This window comes from Lepisma saccharinum, chromosome 3 (genome assembly GCF_977018435.1).
Source record: "Lepisma saccharinum chromosome 3, izLepSacc3.1, whole genome shotgun sequence".
Classification (NCBI taxonomy): domain Eukaryota; kingdom Metazoa; phylum Arthropoda; class Insecta; order Zygentoma; family Lepismatidae; genus Lepisma; species Lepisma saccharinum.
Genome location: NC_139231.1, coordinates 83,722,744 through 83,748,803, shown reverse-complemented (window position 1 = coordinate 83,748,803; position 26,060 = coordinate 83,722,744). Strand labels below are relative to the sequence as shown.

The 26,060-nt window shown below is 37.2% G+C and overlaps 1 protein-coding gene and 1 pseudogene across 4 annotated transcripts in view; one reads left to right on the top strand and one right to left on the bottom strand.

The window, feature by feature from the left end:
• Positions 1-26,060, bottom strand: part of LOC145985879 (abscission/NoCut checkpoint regulator-like) — a 438,255-nt gene that overhangs the window by 363,459 nt on the left and 48,736 nt on the right. The window lies entirely within an intron of this gene.
• On the top strand, positions 18,114-19,699 carry LOC145985878 (RNA-binding protein squid pseudogene; annotated as a pseudogene).

Below are 26,060 nucleotides of genomic sequence, written 5' to 3'. Positions count from 1 at the left end.
AAAAATATCACTATAATATCTCGTGTGACAAAATTCCTTCGCAAATAAAAAAAATAGGTTTATAGTATTTCATCGCTGATGATATATACAGAAAGGAAAAGAGGTGAGAGAAAACGAGAGGTGACAAAGGACAGGAGAAAGAGAAAGCGAAAGGAGAAGACGAAAAGTAGAGGAGAGAAGAAAGAGAGGATAGACGAGGAGAGGAGATGTAGTGAGGAGAATGGAAAAAGATTCTAGGAGAGATGAGCAAAGAAGAAAAAAGAGAAGAAAAACGAGATGAGAGAAGAGGAGACGAGAAGAGGGGAGTGGAGAGTAGAGTAAAGGAGAGAAAAAGAGAAGAACGAAAAGAGGAGGAGAAAAGTGCAGTCGGGTCGGAAATCTAAGACTGGAGAGGAGATACGAGGAGTGGAGATGAGTGGGATGGAGATAAGATGCGAGAAAAGTAGGGAAGGCGATCTGAGATAAAAGCAGAGCAGAAGGAGAGGAGAGAAGAAGGAGAAGAGAAGAACAGAAGAGACTGAAGAGAAGAGGTAGTTGCAGAAAATATCGTCTCAGCGTCAAGAATTGATGCATTGGTGAAATTGTCGACATGAAACATTCACTAACATTTTGAAATGTATTGGAGAATGTATTAGATCGGTGCGAAATACCTTTTGGCTTTGTTCAGAGCAAGATAAAATCTTCCATGTAAGATCTTTGATTTTACCTGCGATTATACCACTAAAAGCATGAATGTAATTTTAATATTTATAAGAATTATCCAATTTTTGTCCACTTCTCGGTTCGTTGAAATGGAGATTTTGTAATTTAATATTTCCCCTCCCCCCATTGTTAATTCCAAACTGAATTATTCCGTTTCACACGGCGTGGACAATGAACACAATGGGATAGGTCTAAAACATACGAAAATTTTCTGCCAACGGAAGGGTTTGAACCTACGACCATCAGATTGACGGTCCTGAACGGTAAACACTACCCTACAAGCTTTCGCTCCTGAAAGTAAGTAGAAGGAGCTGACCAATGTGAAATGTTAATGCAACTCTCCTCCTACATGTAATGTGCAAACAAAACCTGTTTGTAACAGAAAACTAAGGTAGTACGACTCGGCGAAAACATTTAATGGAGAATTTCACATGATGAGAACTTTTCATTCGATATTTGCGGATGTATCCTTGCATTGAACTCGAGTGGGAAAATAGGTAAAATTAGTACGTCCTGAATTGAACAAATATAAATAGTTATTTCATTAATATTTTTCAATGTCTTTGAAGCAGTACACAGTTATCGTTAGAGTATCATAATTCACGATCTTATACATGAAAATATCCTTTTGAACGTGTGTCAAATCATTTATTTGTTTATTTTTTTATAAATTCCATATGCAGAACAATGTAGCCACTATACACTGCTATTACAAATAATGTTACCATGCTCTTGTTTATAATAAAAGGAGAATTAAGAAGAAAATACCTCCCAAGGAGGATCGAACGTGGGACCGCTAGCACCCCAATCGACAACTCTAACCACTACACCACGCCCTTACCTTCGATTGAAACAACAATTTTTAAGTATTCTGTCCCTCCAATATTGTAAATGTCGTTGGGTATACATGTAGTTGAACTTTTACTTTGATTTTGAATTACTTTCTTGTAGTATAGCACATATCTTCGAGAAATAATTTTCGAAGTGATGAAGAAAAACGAGAATATTGGTAGTTGTAAAATGCGAGTTATTTCTTCTAACTTATTATTGCGTTTATACATTATTAATAGAAAATATCTAGAGGCTTGAACATTGCAGGACGATATTCTTTTCCTGTGATACTGCAACGGACGAAGTGCTTGTTTACTGACGCAAGTCTCGTGTTCAAAACAGGCTTATGAAATGTATTTGCTGTTCCGTAAGGTAACACGAAATAATTACACCGTTTGCGAACTACCAAATCTGTGCAACGTTAGACGTAAACAGGCGGAATTTTTTTTTCATAAAATCACTTCACATTTGATAGTATTAGTCAAGAGAGTCTCGTGGGACATTGTGTTAAGGTGCTGGAGTAAATCCTTCTTATTTTTCTTCCTCGAAGAACAACAATTTTTAACGTAGAGCAACAGTCGTTCTGCTCTTTCTTATTTCTTTTAAATTCTTCCACATTCCTTTAATTGGGTTCAAAATAAATAAAAATATTGCTTGCATTTCTGTCATTGACGTAGACCAGGCCCGTACGCAGGATTTCTTTGAGGGAGGGGCCAGACCCATATATATATATATATATATATATATATATATATATATATATATATATATATATATATATATATAAAAGAGAGAGAGAGACAGATATTACAAAATAGTTCAAATAGTGCGAGTGCCATTGAAAAGTCATGATAATTCTATGTTTAGAAAATAATATATTTATAAATTTAATTTTGCGTACTAGGAATTATTATCACAATAAAGAACATGTCTAATTGTGAGTTAAGAAAAAAACAACAATAAAGAGACATTCTCGCATCACGATTGCAGTTCGAAAACGTCGGGACAGGGATTGAAAGTAACGCACTGTCCTGACTAAATCGGTGAATCAGACGTCTGCTAGCCTTGCATTATACAACTAAAACCATCCAATATTGCAGCCTGAAGACTTTTCACAAGAAACAGATTCATTTATGTAAAAACAAAATTGAAAGTTTTACACATTTCTAAAATTAACATTTAAATATTTCAGGGTTCGAGGGGGGCATGGCCCCCATGCCCTCCTGGGTACTGGCCAGACGTAGACAGTGGGAGAGAAATTTTGGAGAATCCTTCTATTAAATTATTCCAACTTATGCTCAGATAGGTTTATTGACAATCGTGAACTTTTCGTTTAATAGACAATATTTGATTTTAAACGACTGGAGAACATTGGTCTAATTTCCTTTCTTCCTCTTTTGAGAGAATATATACTTCTACAATAGCAATCGCGTTCGGAAACGGTGAAAAAAATGACTTGGTTTTCAAAGGCAAACAAGCTTGGTAGCGTAGCTTGCTCGCGTTCAAAGTGACTCACGCTATTCAAGGCAGCTTCTTATCGCAAAACACTGTCCGTCGGTGCACAGTGTCTGCACCCAGCAAGTTACAAGTGACCAGAGTCGAATTTTAAAGAGAATCTGAAGAATGATAGATTTCATCAGAGGCGGCTAGGTGGGCACTAGCTTAACATGCAATAGTTTAAGTGGTAATTTCTGACAAACAAGAAACCTTATTGAATAAGTATTGGGATAGTAATACGTGTATCCGCTCCTTTTTAACAATGTAAGCTCAAAGACAATCTGTATTCCATTTGTTTATATTGGCAACTTGGTCAACCGGAGGTTATTATAAGGAACTATTTCGTAGATGTTCATGTAACCGTTATAAAATTACGAATAAAATATATATATTCACAAGCTTAGATATACTAACAACGAAGAAATAAATTCAGAGTAAAATTTCAAATGCATGTGTATAGAGTAATCCTAGAAGTACAGAGCTATATCAGAGTATTGGACTTCTTTTTGCAGGATAACGTTTACAAATATTGACGCGACAGAATAATTAAAAACTGTTGTTTCAATCGAAGGTAAGGGCGTGGTGTAGTGGTTAGAGTTGTCGATTGGGGTGCTAGCGGTCCCACGTTCGATCCTCCTTGGGAGGCATTTTCTTCTTAATTCTCCTTTTATTATAAACAAGAGCATGGTAACATTATTTGTAATAGCAGTGTATAGTGGCTACATTGTTCTGCATATGGAATTTATAAAAAAATAAACAAATAAATGATTTGACACACGTTCAAAAGGATATTTTCATGTATAAGATCGTGAATTATGATACTCTAACGATAACTGTGTACTGCTTCAAAGACATTGAAAAATATTAATGAAATAACTATTTATATTTGTGCAATTCAGGACGTACTAATTTTACCTCTTTTCCCACTCGAGTTCAATGCAAGGATACATCCGCAAATATCGAATGAAAAGTTCTCATCATGTGAAATTCTCCATTAAATGTTTTCGCCGAGTCGTACTACCTTAGTTTTTCTGTTACAAACAGGTTTTGTTTGCACATTACATGTAGGAGGAGAGTTGCATTAACATTTCACATTGGTCAGCTCCTTCTACTTACTTTCAGGAGCGAAAGCTTGTAGGGTAGTGTTTACCGTTCAGGACCGTCAATCTGATGGTCGTAGGTTCAAACCCTTCCGTTGGCAGAAAATTTTCGTAAGTTTTAAACCTATCCCATTGTGTTCATTGTCCACGCCATGTGAAACGGAATAATTCAGTTTGGAATTAACGATGGGGGGAGGGGAAATATTAAATTACAAAATCTCCATTTCAACGAACCGAGAAGTGGACAAAAATTGGATAATTCTTATAAATATTAAAATTACATTCATGCTTTTAGTGGTATAATCGCAGGTAAAATCAAAGATCTTACATGGAAGATTTTATCTTGCTCTGAACAAAGCCAAAAGGTATTTCGCACCGATCTAATACATTCTCCAATACATTTCAAAATGTTAGTGAATGTTTCATGTCGACAATTTCACCAATGCATCAATTCTTGACGCTGAGACGATATTTTCTGCAACTACCTCTTCTCTTCAGTCTCTTCTGTTCTTCTCTTCTCCTTCTTCTCTCCTCTCCTTCTGCTCTGCTTTTATCTCAGATCGCCTTCCCTACTTTTCTCGCATCTTATCTCCATCCCACTCATCTCCACTCCTCGTATCTCCTCTCCAGTCTTAGATTTCCGACCCGACTGCACTTTTCTCCTCCTCTTTTCGTTCTTCTCTTTTTCTCTCCTTTACTCTACTCTCCACTCCCCTCTTCTCGTCTCCTCTTCTCTCATCTCGTTTTTCTTCTCTTTTTTCTTCTTTGCTCATCTCTCCTAGAATCTTTTTCCATTCTCCTCACTACATCTCCTCTCCTCGTCTATCCTCTCTTTCTTCTCTCCTCTACTTTTCGTCTTCTCCTTTCGCTTTCTCTTTCTCCTGTCCTTTGTCACCTCTCGTTTTCTCTCACCTCTTTTCCTTTCTGTATATATCATCAGCGATGAAATACTATAAACCTATTTTTTTTATTTGCGAAGGAATTTTGTCACACGAGATATTATAGTGATATTTTTAATACTTTTATACAATAATACTGGTTTTTATTTCTTTCGCGTATTTTATAAATATCTATTGTGCATGTGGCAACCCTGATATTGAGCCTAGCTCTACATGCTACCCACCAACGCCTTGTGTAAATTGGGTTGCCTAGTTTAAAATGTCGTTGTCCTAAAACTTTTGAGAGACACTGTACAAATTCGGTGCAGGGGGTACGAAAAAAATCTATTCTCATCCTGGGCACTGAAATCTCTAGCTGAAACTATGATAAGGAAATATTTCCTTTCGAGAGACCATTAATAGATTTACACCATTATAGAAACATAACACAATAAAATTATGAAAATTTAAATGTCACATTTAGCTATTAAAAACATTTCACCCATCTTCTAATTTCTTGACATTTTGAACCAGTTGTTAAAGGAATTAATTTGCCAGTTTATAAATGTAGCAAATTAATTTGTTTATATATGTTTATAAATATTAATTAATTCATTACTATTATTTAATTATTTAATAATTTATATATATGCCAATTATATATATATATATATATATATATATAGAAGCGGCGATAGGGTCCCAAAACAGGGGGGCAAGATGCCAAAACTGGGGGGCAAAGACAGTATATTTCTCTTTGTAGATAGGATTTAGCATAGTGCGGGGGCAAAAGTGGCGAAAAGTGGAGGGGCAACTGCTCCCCCTCGCCCCCCTAATCACCGCCACTGCCCCCCCCCCTCAAAAAGATCCTGGGTACGGGCTTGGATAATTGTACTGAATATGCCATACATTCCGACCACAATAACCATGTGCTTGATTCAAGAGATTAAATATTTCATTTATGACGTAACTTCTTTATTTGCTGCACATTTGATGTTTTCGAAAATTATCAAAACCAGTTTCAAAGCACATTGGAAAGATTAATGCTGTCAGTGTGGTACAACTGAAGGAACATTTGATCACATTATCGCTGAATGTCGACTCCATATGATTACGCGGGACTCTTTCATAAGAGGACTAAAATACGCAGGTTATGGGACATACGCCTTCCAAACACTTTTGAAGAATCCAACTAAGAAAGTAATACATATACTAAACAATTATATTAAAAGGAAAAATATTGTACTGTACTATAAAATTATGACATTGTCAAATTATATTAAAAAATGTAACTGGTGCATAGTTTAATAGCTAAAACCAAATAAATAAAAAATAAAGATTAGTGTTGTTTGATAGATGGGCGAATGAACAATTCTACAATATATTTTTTCTTCAAATTAATGCTTTACGAGGATACATCGGCATAAGTAAACGCGTATTGGAGGAATTGATTGCATAAACTGTAAAAATTATATTACGCGATGCATTCGTGCACATTGAATATTTCGTGCAGATCCACCTGTAGAAATCCCACTTTGACCTTTGAATATAATGTTTTAAACATAATTTGTTGTTTTGTAACTACCCTGTGAGTTTAAGGTTTTACGTTCTTGGTGAACTTCAATCTTCAAAAAGCGTCATAACATACTACTGACGACGTCAAACTTCTAGTTCACCAAATCCAGTGATTGGAATCACATATATATTGCTACCTAACCACGTGCTGGGCAAGGATGATCTATTATTCTCGGGCTGTAGCAGAGAAAAAATAGGAAGAGCTGATCCAGAGGGGGCCACTCCTCGACTTGCACGTTATTGGCTACAGCTTGTGACGTCACCAAGAGGACATGAGCGGAAGAAAGCTATGCGGAGAATGTATCAGATGGCCCATAAAACGCTGTGTTTTCATGCATCTTTTGATATTATGCACCAAACCTGTTAATTTAATTTGACAACAAGAGATGAAATACGCGATAAAAGAATACATTTATTCCAAAACAATGCATAGTTTATTTTTCAGACATTATTTGTGTGATATATTGTCCATGTATGCTGTGGCCCACTGCCGGCTTTTCTTTCCAGATAACTTATTACATTTATTTCAAATGTCTAATTCTAAGGAAAGTTCTTGTGCTGACATGTTCTGATATGACTTTTTCCTGAATATCCTGGAATATCACTAATATTGTTACGTTACTTTTCAGATTCTCCAAGTCGACCGTAACGATGAGGATAAATTTGTATTAGTGGTTTTGTTATTTAGCGTCGCTTTTCTTCCACTTTTGGCTCATCGCGACGAACAGGATGAATGATGATTAGTTTAATTTGATGAAGGGACACTCGCAGAGAACTCCTATGCTCATGCTGGGACATGAACCCGGGATCTTTGGAGGCGAAAAAAAGTATACCACTTAACGCCCTCTGCTATCGAGCCGGTGAATTAATTGGATGATGGTTATTGCATAAAGGGGGGTCTTTTCGGTAAACATTCAAACGTCTTCCACGTAATAATATATCCTAGGATCTTCATTCTTGCGGGCTTACTAGGCTCTGCCATGTGGGCCAACAATCTGTGTATCTCAGCCAAGAGTCAGAGATTGCTTTCCGGTCCAATGATTCTTCTAATAAGGGGAGCTAAATGCAAGCTGAGAATTATAATTTGGTCTTTAATCCACCTGAGTTGAGGACCTTAATTTTTAGATTTTATTTGTAACGATATTTTAAGGTAAATAGGGGAAAGTGGTGGTAAGACCGGGTAGCTAGAATTTGTCAGATTTAAGTAAAATATGCATTGTTTAACTGAGTACACTAGATATCATTCCTGAAAAGTCATAGTAGCACTACTTTTTTTAATCAATGATTGTTTTCTGAAAAAGGTCAAATCACCCGGTCTTACCCCACTAGTGGGGTATGACCGGGTGCATATGTTAACTTTATGGGAAAATGGAAAAACGAGAGATTTTCAGTGGAAAAGTAGCAGAAATTTTTATTTTATACCTATGACAAGTCATGCCTTAGCTGAACAATTCAAGAATATTAGTTACAGAAATCACAAGTAAAGTAGTTGTCTTCTTCTTCAGCTCCACTGCAGCTTTCGTGGGCCCAGCCAAGACACTTTCCACATTGGATCCACCCTTCTCCTTGTTCTGAGTTAGAAAATACATCATTACAAAAAATATAATTTAGTGTTAAAGAATGGGGCAATGATGGGTAGTGCCCGGTCTTGCCCCGCTCGTCGTACCCGGTCTTACCCCGAGTGCAGAGATTATATAAACGAAACAGAACCACGCTACCATTGGACTAAATCCGTAGAGGTTTGTTAGGGTATAAATTCTTAGTAAACATAAGGTAAGTTACCGCAATAAGGCCCGGACCACAATAAAGCCCACTGACTGTTTCTCTGAAACTATGAAGAGCGACTGCCAGATGACAACATTGTATGAGAGCTGAAAGTACTCAAGGAAGAACATTACCCGTAATTCCCTCGAAGTATGAGTCGTCACGGAACTGGAGCAGTCCGAAGTTTTGTTGCTGTTGCAAAAAGTGAGATATAACTTTCAAACCACATATTTCGTCTTATATACGTATGTTCATGTATTGTAGACAGTAGGATAATACTTGGTTTGCATGTAAAAATTAACCATGTCCATTACAACAACAAAGTGTTTCCCGTTGTACTTTTATTGTACTGAGCTGTAATATTACGAAACGGCACGTCGTGTCATGGTGTCATGAGGAGTGTGCAGGGATACTACCTCAGGACGTGGACATTTTCACTTGCCCTCGCTGCTATATGGACGGAAACTGAATTGTAAGCTTAGACTTTTATTTCGTAAGTGGTTAATAATCTGATGAATGTGATCTTATTGTTTTTTTTTTTTGTGCTTTGAAGCATAGTTTTGTAACATTTTACCATCGAACTTTGAGTGTTGCCACGCTTGCCTTATTGTAAAATAGGGTACAAAATAATAATAACCACTAAAACAAAATGCCTAATGATATATTTGGCCATACAAGACATGAAGATCACAGTGATGAGATTCTGATGCTTGATGTCAGAGTCAAAAAATTAAGAAGTGATTTACAAGCTTTAGAAACCACACTCAATGCCAGTCTTCAACTAGAAATTACAAATTTACAATCACAATGCATGCACCCTCTTCTTAAAATTGACTCAGAACTCAAATTGCTGCTTCAAAAATATACTGACTTGGCTACATTGGATAATTTTCAAAATTTAGAGGAAGCTGTAGCAGCTCTTCAAGCCAAATTTAAGACCCAGGCCACCAACTCTGAGCAATTGAAACAACAATTGGAAGAGCAGATAAATAATGTCCAGACACAGCTCCAAACAATTGTCAAAAGCATAAAGTCACAAGAAGATTTTGACCTAGTGATTTCCACTCTAAAGGAACATGTTCAATCACTACAGATACCTAATCTGGACCCTTGAACAATGCCATAGCTGAGGTTAAAGAAAAAATTGAGACACTTGAAAATTTTATGAACAACTTGCCATCTTCTGATGCTTTGAGTGCTATAACTCGGAGTGTTGCCAACATTAAGCTGCAACTTGAAACATATGAAGATTTTGGAAAAATTCAGAGTACATTGTATGAAGGTACAATAGCAGCAGTGCAAAGTGATCTGACAAATGTACAAGAATCTCTAGAATCCCGCTTGCCTGGTATTGTAGACACCCTTGTCAGTGTCCAGCAACAGATCACAAAACTTGAAAACCTCAACACTGAATCTGAGCTATCTCATTTTCATCACTTAATCGATGATATCCAAACAAAGCTTGAAATTTTACAACAATCAACACCTACTCAGGCAGACATAACCCTGCTCCAAGATGCTATGCAAAGTGTGGCTGATGCTTCTGAATTAAATAATGTAAAATTGGCATTTGAATCTTTGCAAAATACTGTATCAAATCTGCCTACATCACAGGAACTTAAAAATATTAAGAGAGCTGTGAATCGCATATTGAAATCAGAAGATATCAAGAATATCCAGACAGAGATCAAACAACTCACTCAGACAGTGGCCACTCTACCAACTAATCAACATATTAATGAACTGCATGCCCTGTTTGAGGATATCAGAAGACAAGTCCATGATCTTACTGCTCAAAATTCAAAATTGGCAGTTGTTGAAAATTTACAGCAAATTGTAGCTAATATCAAGCAACAGCTAGGAAGCATGGAATCCAACCAAGCAAATGCTCTGTCTGTTTTTGCCACACAGCTTCAAGAAATTGTGCAACAATACAAAAAACTTGTTGTGGACATAAAGATCAAGCCAGGCCATGATGATGTTGTTAGGACTATCAATGAGCACCTTGAATCTGTAAGAAGTAGATTGCTTACAGCAGAAAAAGAAATAACTGGCATAATCGAGAATCCTAAACATACAGTAATTCTTGAATTGTACAGTATCCCCAACAAAGAATATGATTCACCATTTACACCAGGAGGCAAAATATATATGCTGTCCCCTGCACAATTTTATTACCAGTTTTTTGTTGGGGGCACACTTAGACCAATCAAGATCAAATATTGGCTACAACCACAGGCACACCACTACCCTACCTTATCAATAACAAATTCTGACAACAAACTAAAAATCACCAGTGTAGAGTTAGAGGATTTTACAGACCCCAATACATTAGAAACATCTTATGCTGAAGATGATGGTTCTCTGGAATTTAATATACAAATAGGAGACAAACTGTATTTAGAAAATCCTGTAGTAACAGCTGCTGAACACCCTATAGTTGCAATATTCTTGTTTACATACTATGTCTAGACAAATTATTGTTGATGAATTACACAGACAAGCTAGACATAATTATAAGAGACTGCCAGTGGTTACAAAAGGCATAGATGATTTATGGCAGTGTGACTTGGTTGAGATGGCAAGTGGACAGCTGAAAAACTTAGACAAGATCAACAAGGGCTACAAGTATCTACTCACTGTCATAGATACATTTTCAAAATTTGCCTGGGCTGTGCCACTCAAATCCAAGACTGGAAAATGTGTTACAGAAGCCTTCAGGACAATCATCAATCAGAGTGGAAGATCACCGCGCTATCTGCAAACAGATAATGGCAAAGAATTCTATAATTCGGTGTTTCAACAATTTATTAAAAGCCAGTCAATACAACATTACTCGAGTTACAGTGATCTCAAGGCATCTATTGTAGAAAGATTCAACAAAACCCTAAAAAATCATATGTATAAACAATTTACACTTCAAGGTAATTATAAATGGCTCAGTATTCTACCAGAACTTCTACATAAATATAACAACTCGGTCCATTCCACAATTAACATGAAGCCCTCTGAGGTAACTTCATCTGATGAGCAAAAATTGATCAGTACTGTTTATTATCCTAGATACCAGCCAACAACAAGAAAAGCCAAATACAAGATTGGTGATCAAGTAAGAATCAGCAAATATAAGCACTTATTCAAAAGAGGCTTTACCAGAAACTGGAGCACTGAATTATTTACAGTGGTTCAAGTTAAACCTGGGATCCTTAACACATATATAATAAAAGACCACAAAGGAGAAATTCTCAAAGGCAGGTTCTATGAAGAAGAACTCAGCAAAACTAAGCAGCCTGACACATATCTCATAGAAAAAATCATCCGCAGAAAAGGCAACAAGATACTTGTCAAATGGCTAGGACTCCCAGAACACAGCTGGATCGAGGCAGACAAAGTGATACTATGAACACCTGGGATGTTATAAAAAGACTGCCAGAGCCTGAACAGCAGATTAAGAGAAATGGCAAGCTGCTGCCTGATAATATTAGATGTCTTATTGTTGGGCCATCGGCTTGTGGTAAAACTACACTAATGATTGATAATTTTTTATTGGCACCCAACTGGTTAGACTGGAAAAACAGGCACTTGTATGTCTTCTCTAAGAGCTTGGAACAATTAAAATATCAGCAGCTGATGAAGCTATATGATGGACTGGATATAGCCACTTTTGAATCAGATGTTAAGCCACTCCATGACTGTCTTGATAATTCTGTTGTTGTGTTTGATGACATTATACTGGATAATCAAAACAAGGTTAGAAATTTCTTTACACAGGGCCGACACAAAAATATAGATTGCTTCTACCTGGCACAGACTTTTTCTAAAATTCCAAAGCAGCTGATCCGAGACAACAGCAATTTTATACGTGTGTTTCATCAAGATCATACCTACCTCAAACACATACATGATGAATATGTAGGTGGGGACTTGAGCTACAATGATTTTTCTAAGTTTTGCAGCAGGTGCTGGAACCAGGACAGTTATGGGTTTGTCACAATTGATATGACAAGAACACCCAATAGTGGCAAATATAGAAATAAAATCAACAATTTTCTAGACATTGAAACATATATAAATAAACATGAAAAGGCCAATTATTGATGATCTTAAATTAAGAGATTATCTTGTAAAAAGATTTAAGGGATGGAAATCAGAGAACCGAGGAATTTATGAAAAACACAAACAAACAGAACAGCCTATAATTGATGCTATTGGTGAATTAGGTAAGAATATCAAAACTGTTACAGAGCAAAATCAAAATTTGATCACAGAGCTTGTACCTGTAGCTGCAAGAAACATATTAGATTATCCATTCACCCCACTTTCCAGTATTCATACACCTAGTCCTATTGCTCCTAGAAGAATTGAAGCTACTCAGGATCCTATTGAATAGGGTCTTCTTGCTCAAAAATATTTAACCACACCTAAAGACAAGAAAGATGAGGTGTTTGGCTTATATGCTGACACAGAGCGTGATGGTAGCATCATACATAGAATTGGCAATTTTAGAGTAACATTTATGGGAGATGATCTGATTGTATATTCAGAATCTCATCTTGGAGAAAGAGGTGGTTTTGTTAAGTATCCTGGCACACCTGGATTGTGGGAACTGATGACTAGGAAGAGACCTGGCAGCTATACAGATCAAGACTATGAGCACTACAAAGAAATATTAATAAAATCAGATGCTCTATACCAGAACAAAGATCCCACACAAAAAAGAGTCAAGTCTAGCAGTGGAGCAAAATACAACAACTTAATCAAGCCCATATGGTCACAGATCAAAACAGGCAGTGGGATCAAACAATACAACACCCTGCCTAAAGAATTTGTGTGGGTTGATCATGTCAGGAAACTTGTAGATAGGTTGCTGGTGATAGCTGGGGAGGAAAATGCTGGCAACCACAATTTTTACAATGAAAAGGTTGGAATTATGGACATGATAAGCACCAAATTGTCTAATTTTATAGTGAATGACACTAAGGGCATTGGATATCTTATAAAAATTATTAATACTCTACCACCTAAATTTTGGAATATCTCTGAGGGTCGGGGGCTGGTTAATGGCATCATAAACAAGCTGCCATTTGAACTACATATTCCAGGCTATCAGTATTGTGGTCCAGGCACAAAACTAGATCATAGGCTAAACAGAGGTGATCCTGGTGTTAATCCCCTAGATGCTGCTTGTAGAGACCATGACATAGCATACAACACACATTCTGATCTTGATAGGCGACATGTTGCAGACAAGAAATTAGAAGAGGCTGCATTTGGTAGATTTGTAAGCAAAGATGCTTCTTTAAGTGAAAGAATAGCAGCATTGGGGACCACCATAGCTATGAACACCAAACAAAAACTGGGGTGGGGGTTGTGATAAATTAAATAAATTTAAGCCACTTAATTAAGCTATGTAATCCCAGAATATGTATATAATAAACCTAGGATGAAGGCCAAGGGTGTTATGTATCAGATACCTTATGCAGGTCTTAAATCTCTTAAAACTATTGATAGTCTTTTAACCAAAAAGCAGCGCAAGAAAAAAAAAATTCTTGTCTTGCCAAGGGCCATGGTATGAAATTATTACTTAGTACCCCTCAATTAAAAAAAATTACAGCAATCTAGAAAAAAATTGCATACAGGTGGCTTCATATTTACTATCCCGGCCATCTTAGCAGCTTTGGGGGCTGTTGGGAGCTTGGCTGGGGGATCAGCTGCCATAGCAAAAACAGTAATAGATGCCAAGAAGAATAAGGCAGAATTAGATGAATTGAAGCGCCATAATCTGGCCATAGAGAAACAAGGCAAAAGTGTTAAGAGAGCCATGAATAAGTTTAAAAAAAACAAGAGCCACTTACAAACCAAGATATTGAAGCTTTAATCAAGCCACTGGGCATCAAAAATTTTAGAGGTGTGTACATGTCTGATACTTTACCAGAACAACCACTCAACAAAGAGTGTGGCATAGTTAATTTGGATAAGTACAAAAATCAGGGCACTCACTGGATCTGTTATCTTAAATATTTAAAAGATGAGGCATTTGTGTTTGATTCATTTGGAGGTATTCCACCTGAAAATTTAGTAAAATATCTAAAATCAATTAATCTTTATTACAATAATGCCCGTGTTCAAAATTTCAAAGATGTTAATTGTGGACATCTGTGTTTATCTGTTCTTAGATATCTGTCTCAAATAAATAAACCATCAATTGAAGATTTTCAAAAGGCCCTGTGGTATCTGAAACATCATTGGGGTATTCCATCTCACCAGCCAAAATTCAATATTGAAACTCAGATTACATGATGATATAGTGTATCCCAAAACAATAGCTCTCAGAGCATTTTATGGCATGTACTTGATCCCTAATATTACACACCACAACAACACAATTGCAGTTGGTGACGAAAAAATTGTTATCACTCCAGGGCAATATAATCTATCTACTCTAAATGCTCAGTTACCCACAGGTATAGTGTTAACTCAAAATTCTGTCACTCACAGAGTAGAAATTGTGTCTGCTACAGAGACAGTGGATCTGGGTACTATAGGAGAGCTGTTAGGCTTTGAGAACAACACAAAACTTGAACCAGCCATCAAACACACTGCTATTAATATACCTAAATTCTTAGCCATAGAGACTCTAAATATTCATTGTAATGTGGCCGAGGGTATGATCACCAAATCAAATGGCATAGCAACTCACAAACAAACTGGCATCATTGCAACATTCAAACCTAACTCTGAATTCATGGAGCCCATCATCTACACTCCATCACCAACATTATATTTTCCTGTGTGCCATAACAGAATAGATTACATTGAGTTGATGGTCACTAATGAAAAAGAAGAATTAGTTGATTTTGCTGGAGCCACAACAACTGCTATCATAGAAATTAATATTTAAATAAAAATACATACAAAAAAAATGGAAAATATTGAGAGTTATGAACTACAATCATTTCCCCAAAACAGGAGGACCTTTGCAAATTTAAATCAACCCAACACAGAGATTGAGGTTGATCTTGATGTAGGAGATGGCTTTTTACACCCCCACAGAGCAGATCTATACATCAAATTTGATGTTGTAAAGCTCGATGGTACAGATTATCCGGCAAATTCAAATATAAGATTGGTAGACAATTTTGTGCCACATCTGTTCTCTGAAATTGAGATCAGAAAACATGGTGTTGTTATAAACAGAGTAGATTACCCTGGCATTACCTCTACAGCTTTGGCCACACTAAAAGTATCCAAAACAGAGGCATCATACTACAAAATAGGTGGATTTGAGGCTGGTGATAAAATTATATCTAAAAGCCACACAGTGCTGTTCCCCATGCGCCTGTTGCCAGGATTCTTCTCAGATTACAAAGATATTATGTGGAAGGGTGGTTTAAGAATCACATTTAGAAGAGCTGCCAATGATAATAATGCTTTGATGAGGTACAGTACATTAAACTCTACAGGGGAAGCTCTGCCTAATACCCTACCTGATGAAGGCAAGTGCCTTATTCAGACTATGGAACTAAGAATGCCAGTAGTTGAATATGAAGCCAGTTATGCTCTTAAATACAAAGCAGATATACTAAAAAATCCACAGGTGCCTTTACAATTTTATACATATCAATGTGTGCAAAAGCCTGCCACTGGTAGCTATTATGAATTTGATGCTACGAACTCATTCTCCAGTATACAATATGACATGCCAGATTTTGTGGTGGTACTGTTTCAGACTGGAAGACACAATAATCAGGAAAAAAATTCAAGTAAGTTTGATAGCTGCAACATCAAGAACATATATCTTAAAAATGGCAGAAATGAGGTGTTCCCCAGAGAAAATTATAATTTAAACATGTCCAAGGATGATTTCCTTAAATTATACGAGGCATTTACAGCATACAAAAGGGTTACAACCGGGAATACAGACATGTATTACACACCAGATGAATATAAAACACAGAGACCCATGTTTGTCATCAACACTTCAAAAAGGAAACAAGTTGTGGCTAATGACAGGACAAACATTAAAATTATCTGTGAATTCCATGATACACTTCCTGATGACACCATATGTAGTGTTATTCTCATAGGTGAAAAATCATGTTTATGATACACCGACTGAACCACCGCGACTTTTTAAAGCACATATGAAATAAATTAAAGCCATCAAATTAGTATTATATGTGTACGATATCATTAAATTATAATATAATAGATGTGTATACAACATATTATATTGATAACACAAAAATCATTGATACAATTTTCCTTGCTTTCATAAGCATGCGTTACATTGAATAGCTTCTTTGGGTATTATTTACATGACAGCTGTTCTCATTGTTTGACGAAAAGGTTGAAAGAATGTGCAAGGGCAAATCGTTTGTTTAGTAAGACGTACATTATATTTTCAGCACATAAAGTAACACAGTGCAATTGTTAATTAGTGTTGGCTAACTACGAGATGTTCAAAGTATTATTTTCGCAGGCAATGTTTCAACTTCAAAGCTAAAAAGATCTTATCTTGCTCTCAATATTCAATAAAGCAATAATTAGAACCTGAGTTCCGATTGTGTAATGGATTTTGAAAGTTGCATACGTGATGATGCGGAAGGCGAGTGTGGAAGTAAGTAGTTTCGAGGAACAAATTGAATCAATCCTGCTGCAGTAACGTGTTTTTTGGGAAGCGATGGTTACTTTATTCCAGGCGATTTTCTTCTGTGATTATTGCACGTGGCAAGAGCACAAATAGGATGATTTGTACTCATTCTAACGGCATTCGAGAAAAGGTGTGTATATGTAAAAAAAATCGACCCATTTATTTCAAGCTTCCGTATACGCTAACGAAGTAAGTGCCATTCTGTCCTCTTAATGACGTCATAGCGCGCACAGAATCATGGGAGAAAATCTCGGAACCTCGGGAATGGCCTACCTAATAAAGGTACCTTGGAGCTGATCAACGACAACATGACAAACTGAGAACGAGATCCAAGAATATTTTTTGGGGTTTTTCCTTTTTTACGGCGAAACGCGAAAGTACGAGTGTGATTACGTACAGAATCTTTCTCATTTCGTGAAAATTGCAAAACGTTTGTTCTGAATGCTCTTGTGTTTTAATTGGTTGCAATTGAAATGCTATAAGAATTAATCTTTTTATCCTTGCAGATGCAATAATAGAAATTATATTCGTAGTGTACATACCCAAAAATATAGGTATTCATAAGAAACCAAAATTAGAATTATGATAAGCAAGAAAACTAATAGGAGATAAATATGTACTGTTTACGATAACGTGTTGAACATTTAATATTACTGAGATAATGATATACATGTAGGAAACTCAAATCTGATTTATTAATCTATAATTTATGGAACATTTTTAATATAACCGATTTATATAAACAAAGGGACTTCTTTCAAAGATCTTTCCAATCTCCAAATATATTATACATTTAATTAAACTCTACACTGATATGTATGTCCAGATTAGGGAGGGACAGATGGAATGCAATATGTTGCTGCTGCAATACGCTTTCTGGTTTAGGAATACCTGAAAATTAGTTAATTAGTTTCTACCACTGAACTCTATAACATGAATTATAATTGCTTTTATATTGATATATAACTAGATTTAAAGAAATACAGCGTTCACAAGAAAGAATTTTTGATGACATGAGCAGTTTCTAAAGTATATGGGCCTTCCTTAAATTAAGGAATATTGTTTCTCATTTACGTCATAATGTAAAAGTTCGTTAACAAAAAAAATTGAATAACGACTTTGACTGAATGAAGGAAGTGGCTTTTGGTTTTTTGGGGATTCCTTGTTAAAGTTAATTATGGCAGATGATCAAGAACATGTTGAAGAAGTGGGAAATGCAGAAATCCAGCAGGAGGATGCTGAGAATTTCGAAGAGCATCACGATGAGGAGATGAAGAACGAAGCAAAAGAAGGAAAACAAGATGCTGCAGAAGGCGAGGGTGATCAAGATGGCGATGCCGGTAACGATGCCCCAGCAGATACCGAAAAAGCAGAAATACAAGGCCGGGATGAAGATAAGAAATTATTTGTCGGAGGACTGGGGTGGGGAACAACAGAGAAGAATCTGAAGGAGCACTTTAGCAAGTTCGGAGAAGTAGAGAGAGTGAATATTAAAACAGACCCGAACACAGGACGATCTCGTGGCTTCGCTTTCATCACATTTTCGAATGCAGAGGCAATAGATGCCGTGTTGTCTGCTGGCGACCACATTATTAAGAACAAGAAGGTGGATCCAAAGAAGGCTAAGGCAAGGCCTGGCAAAATAGTCGTTAGTGGGTTAGTGCCGGAATTGTCTGAAGACATCATCAAGGGTTACTTTGCAGAATATGGAAATATCATCGAGTTTGAAATTCCATTTGATGCCGAAAAGAACGTGAGAAAGGATTTTTGCGTGATCACATTTGATTCGGAACAAGATATACAAGACCTGTTGAAAAATCCTAAGCAATCAATCAACGGCAACGAAGTGAATGTGAGGAAGGCAGTGCCTGAACCTAAGCCTGAAGAAGCGGCTGGGGGTGGTAGAGGTGGTGTCCGAGGACGAGGACGAGGTAGAGGAGACGCTGGAAGAGGAAGGGGCGGAGTAGGTCGAGGAAGAGGGGACCAAGGAGCAGAACAAGGAGCAGCTGTTCGAGGAGGATATGGTAACTACGGGTATGGAGGCTATGATAACCCTGGGCAAAACTACGATAATCAGGGATATGGCGGTGGGAAGCAGAGAGGCGTTGGATTAATTCAAAGACATCAACCGTATTAGAGTTTTCTTGCACCAGTGCTTCCCCTTGAAAAGCCTCAAGGTGCAAGGCGTCTCTTCCTACACTCGTTTTTGTGGAGCCATTTCATTCGTTTTGGTAGTAGTGTTTTTAAAGTGTTTTGTATAGCCTTTTATAGATATTGTACATGATTTTGGAACAACATGGGCTTAGACGTATCTAGTTACTACGATATTGATTTCAGTGGTGGTAAAACTGTAGGAAGGATGACCATGGTTTTCGATCCATTTTTAAAGGATATTATTTGCAGAATGATTTAGGAGCAAAGGTTGCAGAATGCTCCCATTTGGTACAGTGCGATAGTGTGAAAAATCATAACAGTTTAAATTGAACATTAGTTCAAAATTCAAAGGTAGCTGGAGGAAATTAGTACTATATGGAAGCAGGATAGCTTCGAAATGCAAATAGTTTTGTATAAATAAAATATAAATATATAAATCCTAGATGTAATATATAATTTTTTGACAGGTTAGACTGAGTCTTTCTCCTGCATAAAACTTCAGGTGTTCTCTTCATTATTTAAGAATTTGTGAAAAGTTAAGCCTTCTTTCTATATTGTATATTTTAATTCCAAAAATATACAAGGAGAAAGATGATATAAAGTAGAAATTCAATAAAGGTATATAACACGTCACCACACGGCGTATAAACATTTCATAATTCTATAATGAATTTCAATGAATACAGTTAAAGTTGAACTTGGATCTAAATGTTTCAAAATCAAGCTTTATGTACAAAACGACAGTTTTGTTCAATATTATACAAAACAAAAAGGCAATATGAAATTCGATTAGTGAATATAACATAACAACCCACACTGTGAAGTCGTCCTAATAAACATACACAAATTTCATGTTTAAAATTAAAGGTACAGTACATTAATATTGAAATTGTCTATTATGGAATTGATTGATTGGTTGATTTGTATATTGTGGGCATATCAACACATGAGTATTTTTCCCGTCACGCAATACAATGATAAAAGCCCATTAGCTTAAACAAAATGAAGGATAGGAATATGTTAAAAACTTCCTTACTCAGTTTTTAAAACTAATTCGTTCATTACGTAAGAAGACTAAAACTATAGTGTATGAGGACTAATATCTCGTTACCTAGGTTAAAAGCTGAGGCTGAAAAGGGGCACTCACCACATAGTATATGGACAAAACATAGCCATACAGAGAATTATACTGGCCGCAGATCCAGACGCCAGAGCCTCGTTGTCCTCCAGTTACCGAGGTATACTACGTGGAAGTGAGGTTGACTTTTGGGTGCCTTACCAGAAGGTCACCCCTGCTGGAATTGTAATCGAAAAGTGAATTAACTGATTTTGAGGAAAACTGTTAGCTTTCAAACTTGCCTAAATGAGAATGTTTCAACATACGCGGACGGAGAGTTATGGTAATGTGGCTGCGAGTTAGGTGTCGTTTAGGAACAGAGTTCAACACACATTCACGTATACTATATGGGTTCGGGAGATAAAACATGGTAACTGACATTTTGGGTATTAATTATTTAGTTTATTAAGCAGAAAGGTTATTAGAATCTACACTGTAGATAAATTGAGTCCAATGCAAATTGCATGACATTGCAATTACACGCGAAAATTGAAGGATGGCTCTTTTTACTTTGTAACTCAATAATGGCCAAAATGTCACTAGCCATGTTTTCCCTCGAGCCCCTCATATATGAACATGGTTTTATTGTTATTATCTTCTCTCAGATTGCTCCAGCAATTGCTATTTTGCAACATCATCGGTTGGTAGTTATTCTTCTCTACATCTAGGATTGACGAATGAATGTGATTTTAAATAGCACAGATGGGGGAAGGTGCAAGGCTGTAACGCGCAAAGTAACAAGGTAAAGTAACTCACACCGGACATCAAATAGTGTTATATTACTCCCTACTTTTCACGCACTGGACATTTGTAAAAATATTTACCCAGTCTAAAATGGTTTCAGTTAATAGCCGCAACGCCGACCACACATGAATAGATTGATTGATTTGATTGATTTCGTGTTTTAAGTCCACTTTATGCACAGTAAGGCTAATAGGGACTGGGCCTACAGTTTAAAATGGGATCCACACATGGATAGACACGAGTACTACTGCGACTACTACTACTAACAACAAAAACAGTAACATAATAATAATAAATGCATATTGAAATAATAGTTTTTTATCATTATTATTATTATTATCATTAGTGTTTTCTTCTGGGAAGGAATGTTTCGGTACTCTTCAAGTTGGTTTGTCATTATCATGTATTAATTATTGTGTTCATCGTAATAACTACTATAGACACTGTTGTATGCTCATAAATGATGGTGCATATGATTGTGCCGACCTCTGTGGCAGAGTGGATAGCACAGCGCCAGGGGCCTTGGTTAGAATCCCCGTCTAGGCATGTGAGTGTCCCTTTCAAGACGCCCGCAGATTTTTTCTCAGGGGGGGGGGCAGAGTAAGATTTCACATCTGGCCGTTCAGTCATAGTTACCTATATTATTATTATTATTATTATTTTCGCAAACCATACAATTGAAATTGAATTGAAGATACTTTTGCGTTATTTACATTTATTGTCATGTTCAGAATTAAGTCCACTATTTAAACAGAAACTGGATTCGCCTTGCTTCTTTTCCTTAAACATTTATCACTTTGTTGATGAGTAGTTCCTTTTCATTTTGTAATTTGCCACGATGCACAGATATCAGAGACCACTTAATCCGAGCTCCTTCATGGCATCTCTGATCCATGATTTTACGCACCGAAAGATACAGTAAAATAAGAAAAAAGTAATTTGAAATGACATAGCGTGAATTGTTAAGGTCAGATCTAATTTATTTACCCATATGCTAACTCAATACTCGTCTGAGATATGACAATCCTTTACACTCAGTTTGGGTGCATACACAATTAACTTAGGTGCGAAGTTAATACATTTATTAAACTTAAGCCTTTTGATTAACATTGCAAAATTTCCCGTGTAACCGCAACCATGTTATAGTCAACACTAATGTAAAGGAATGCAGCTACTTTTCTGGTCAGTAGCGTGCCCAGGATTTTGACCCAAATGGGGTTATGACCACCCCCCCACCCCCCGTTGGGCACGCCACTGTTTCAAATATTAACGATTTTGAAATAAACGACAAATAGTTGAATGTGGCGAGAGCCAATACACAAGACACAACTCTGGACCAACAATGTGATGTAATGTAATTAGAATGGACTTTAATCTCTCCATACACATACATTGTTTAATTCATTCTTTGGTCTTGAGAAATGTGCATGTATGTGTCGAAATGTCAAAAAAATAAAAGTATCAACCTCCATGAAAAGTGTTTACACAATAATAAAAATAGTCGTTGGTGGGCCAAACCTTAAATAGCAACCAGATTCTATTGTGGTGTGAAACACCGACAAATGTCTTGGGTCAGTAGACCTGGCGCCTATGCCCCCTCCCCAAGACTCCTTTTCTGAAGAGTAATATGCACGCAGACTACAAGAAGTTAAGAGATGAAGGAACGTCAAAGAACAACAAAACGCTAAAAACGGTTAAGCTGTGTTTGTCGCCATTTATAACAAGTCTTTTGTCCCCTGTCTTTCTGAGTCCTCGAACTGTCAAATGCGCGGTGTTTGAACAGGAACGGGAGCAGAAGAGAGACTCAAGTGGCGACGAACATGAACGGGACACAGAGCCAGCTGTCCGCTCTCCGCTTGCACAGAGTATTTGCATTGGGTTCTGCAAACGATAAATTTGCACCAAGGTTCCTCTTCTTCTCTTTCTCGATTCTCTCAATCTCCTCGCCTTCAGTCCTCCGGCGGCGATGGTGATCCGTTTACCTAGAATTTCCCTTCAAGTAAATAAAAATCCCTTTTCTTAAGAAAGTATCGTTTAAAAAATCCCTCGATTTACAACACGTGTGTGCATATATAAAATTTTGTATGTTTATTAAATTAGTTATTAATAAAAATAAATTATAATTGTAATTCAGGTTAGTGGCAATAAACTTCAACCGTAATACACATGGACGTCCGCAGGATTTTTCCCAGGGAGGGGCAAGGAAGGTATTTTTTTTCCAGGGGGGCAAACAAGGCACATTTTCCCCAATAATAGTGTTGTTCCCTCAAGAAACATTGCTTAAATTTGAATTTATCATATTCATGCAATAATTAACACATATTATTGTGGCTGAAATGAAATTATATGTCAAAAATATATAATTTTCGGTTGTCTTTCATTTTCCAGGAAGGGCACGACCACCCCCCCCCCTTGCCCACCCCCCTTCCGGAAGCCCATGGTAATACACTTCAATAGAAAAAAATATATATCTCAATATTCTATACGCATCCACACACGGTCTGAGGATTGAACAAATAATAAAGAGTGAGTTTATACTTTTCTCTAAAAATGTAAGTCATTTTAAAAAAAAACACCAACAAATTGGTTTATTAATTGATTTATTTGACTTTGCTTTTCTGCCACTTTGGCTAATTGCGAAGATGAGGATGAGTGGTGATATGATGAAGTTGATGAAGAAAGAACACCCATGTCCAGGCCGAGATTCGAACCCGGGACCTCTGGTGTCGTAGCGCGTTGTGTGCTAACCACTCCACCACGGTGGACGGGTAAACAACAATGAAATGAGATATTGTAAACAAAGGAACAACGTGATGTTCTCTTTAGTATGATATGATATGTATGATATTATATTTATTGATATTGATACAAGCCCTTGGGCTGTGCGTATCCTACAATATTGTTACATAAACACCCCGCCTTAAACATACACCTCATTGATCACACATTTAGAAACATTGATAAACAGAAACATTTAGAAAAAAGAATAAAGAATATATATATATATATATATACATGCATAAAAGGCAATATGGCTCTCTTCTAACATTTTAGATTATTCATTATCACTACCTTCACAACACTGGACTACACGCCCGGCCTATGCCTGATTCATTGTTCCATATCCTTCACTTTCACTGACCCCTTGCAGCATTTTCCTGCGCTCCCTCCAAACTGCATGTAAATATGAGAGAATAACCTGAAGCAAAGCTACCTAGGTTTCTCCAACTTTTCAGCAAATTTCCCTTTTCACCTCCTTCACTTGAAAATGCTTCAGAATTTCCCTACGCCGAGGGAAATTTCTCTCCACTGCCTTCCAGTCTTTCTTATGAAAATAGAAATAGAGAACGTGCCGGAGCCTATCTGTTACCGAGCTCCTCAATTTGACGGTTAATTGGTCCGCGATTCACGTGGTTTGATGTCGAGCTGCCTCACGGTGCATGCAAGAGAGGATTTCTACAAGGGGTGACGTTGGACGCTGAAGAGGGCTTGGAGCAGTCACGGGCGTCGACTGATTGCTTGGGATGTACTCATCTTGGGAGTATCCCAGAGATCGTTACCATTGTATTCATTCCAACAAAACGTCGTAGGCTTCTACCGTTACGACAAATGCGACGAAAGCAACGATAGCATAAGTAAGTCCGTTATTTGAAGAAGCCTTTGCCAAAATAATAAAAATGGCATGCTGCCCTTTCCTTAGAACAAGACAGAGGATAACATTTCACGTATCTTCCCCCATACCACACCAGAACTAAAAATCCAATTACTCTGCTACGCCTACTCATATAATTGAGTAGTTGGACATTGAAAATGCTAGGACTGAAACAAAATACTCTTCAGTGTTATGTTGTCAGTTGGTAGAAGATGCAATCTTGTGATTTCACAAAGTGGTTATTGACCAATATGTAGGTTTTCGATTACTAAGAGCAGGGGTGCCCAGAGAGAGGAATTTTTTGGGGGGGGAACAAAATTTTATATAAATTCTACGAGGGCTATTTTTTTAAAAGGTCCGATCGGTCGCGAAATAAAAACCACAGTGAAATCAAAAATGTTTTTATTTGCAATATTTAGCTACACCTTCCAGCTACTTCTCTACATAGTCGCCGCCCAGATTTAGACATTTGTCGTAGCGTGGTACCAACTTTCCAATACCCTCGTCATAGGAGGCAGCCGCCTGTGCTTGCAGCCAATTCTCTACGCTGGTCTGCAGCTCGTTGTCTGTGCCAAAATGTTGTCCTCCTAGCCAGCGTTTCATGTGCGTAAAGAGATGAAAATCTGAGGAAGCCAAGTCCGGGCTGTAAGGTGGGTGATCAAACACCTCCCATCGAAAACGCTGCAGGAGCGTCTGTGTTGCAACTGAAGTGTGCGGCCGAACATTGTCATGAAGAAGGACAATGCCTGATGACAACATTCCTCTTCGCTTGTTCTGAATTGCCCTTCGTAGACGTTGAAGCGTCAGGCTATATGAGGCTGCAGTGATGGTCGTGCCACGTTCCATGAATTGCACCTTCAACACTCCTTTTCTGTCCCAGAACACAGCAGCCATACACTTTCTGATGGAGAAGGTTTGCTTGTACAGAGTGTCCGAAAAGTCACGCAACCCGGTGTTTACGACCGTATAACGGAATAGCAAAACGGAATGAGAAGAAACGCTTTCCGCCAAGAGAATGCCCTGTATATTGGGAAAATTTAGAGAGACAAACATATGTAAGAACATGCATGTTTTAATAACAAATAAGCAAAGTGTTGCCAAAGGCGGAAAAAAAATATTTGCAAATCGTGTATATTGATGCACAGAACTCACTCAGGTAAATTATTGCAACATTTCACAATACCAACGAACAATTTGGATGGCCATCTAATGAATTTGACAGAAAAAGAACTTTGACAAGTTTCAAAAACATTGCAGAAGGGAATAAATGGGCTGTTCCAAAAATCGATGTTTTCACAATATTACGAGGGACACTGGCAACACTGTTGGTGTCACGTGTCACTAACAGACGTGTTTCACCTCAGGCTATCACACTAAGGCACTTTTAACAACA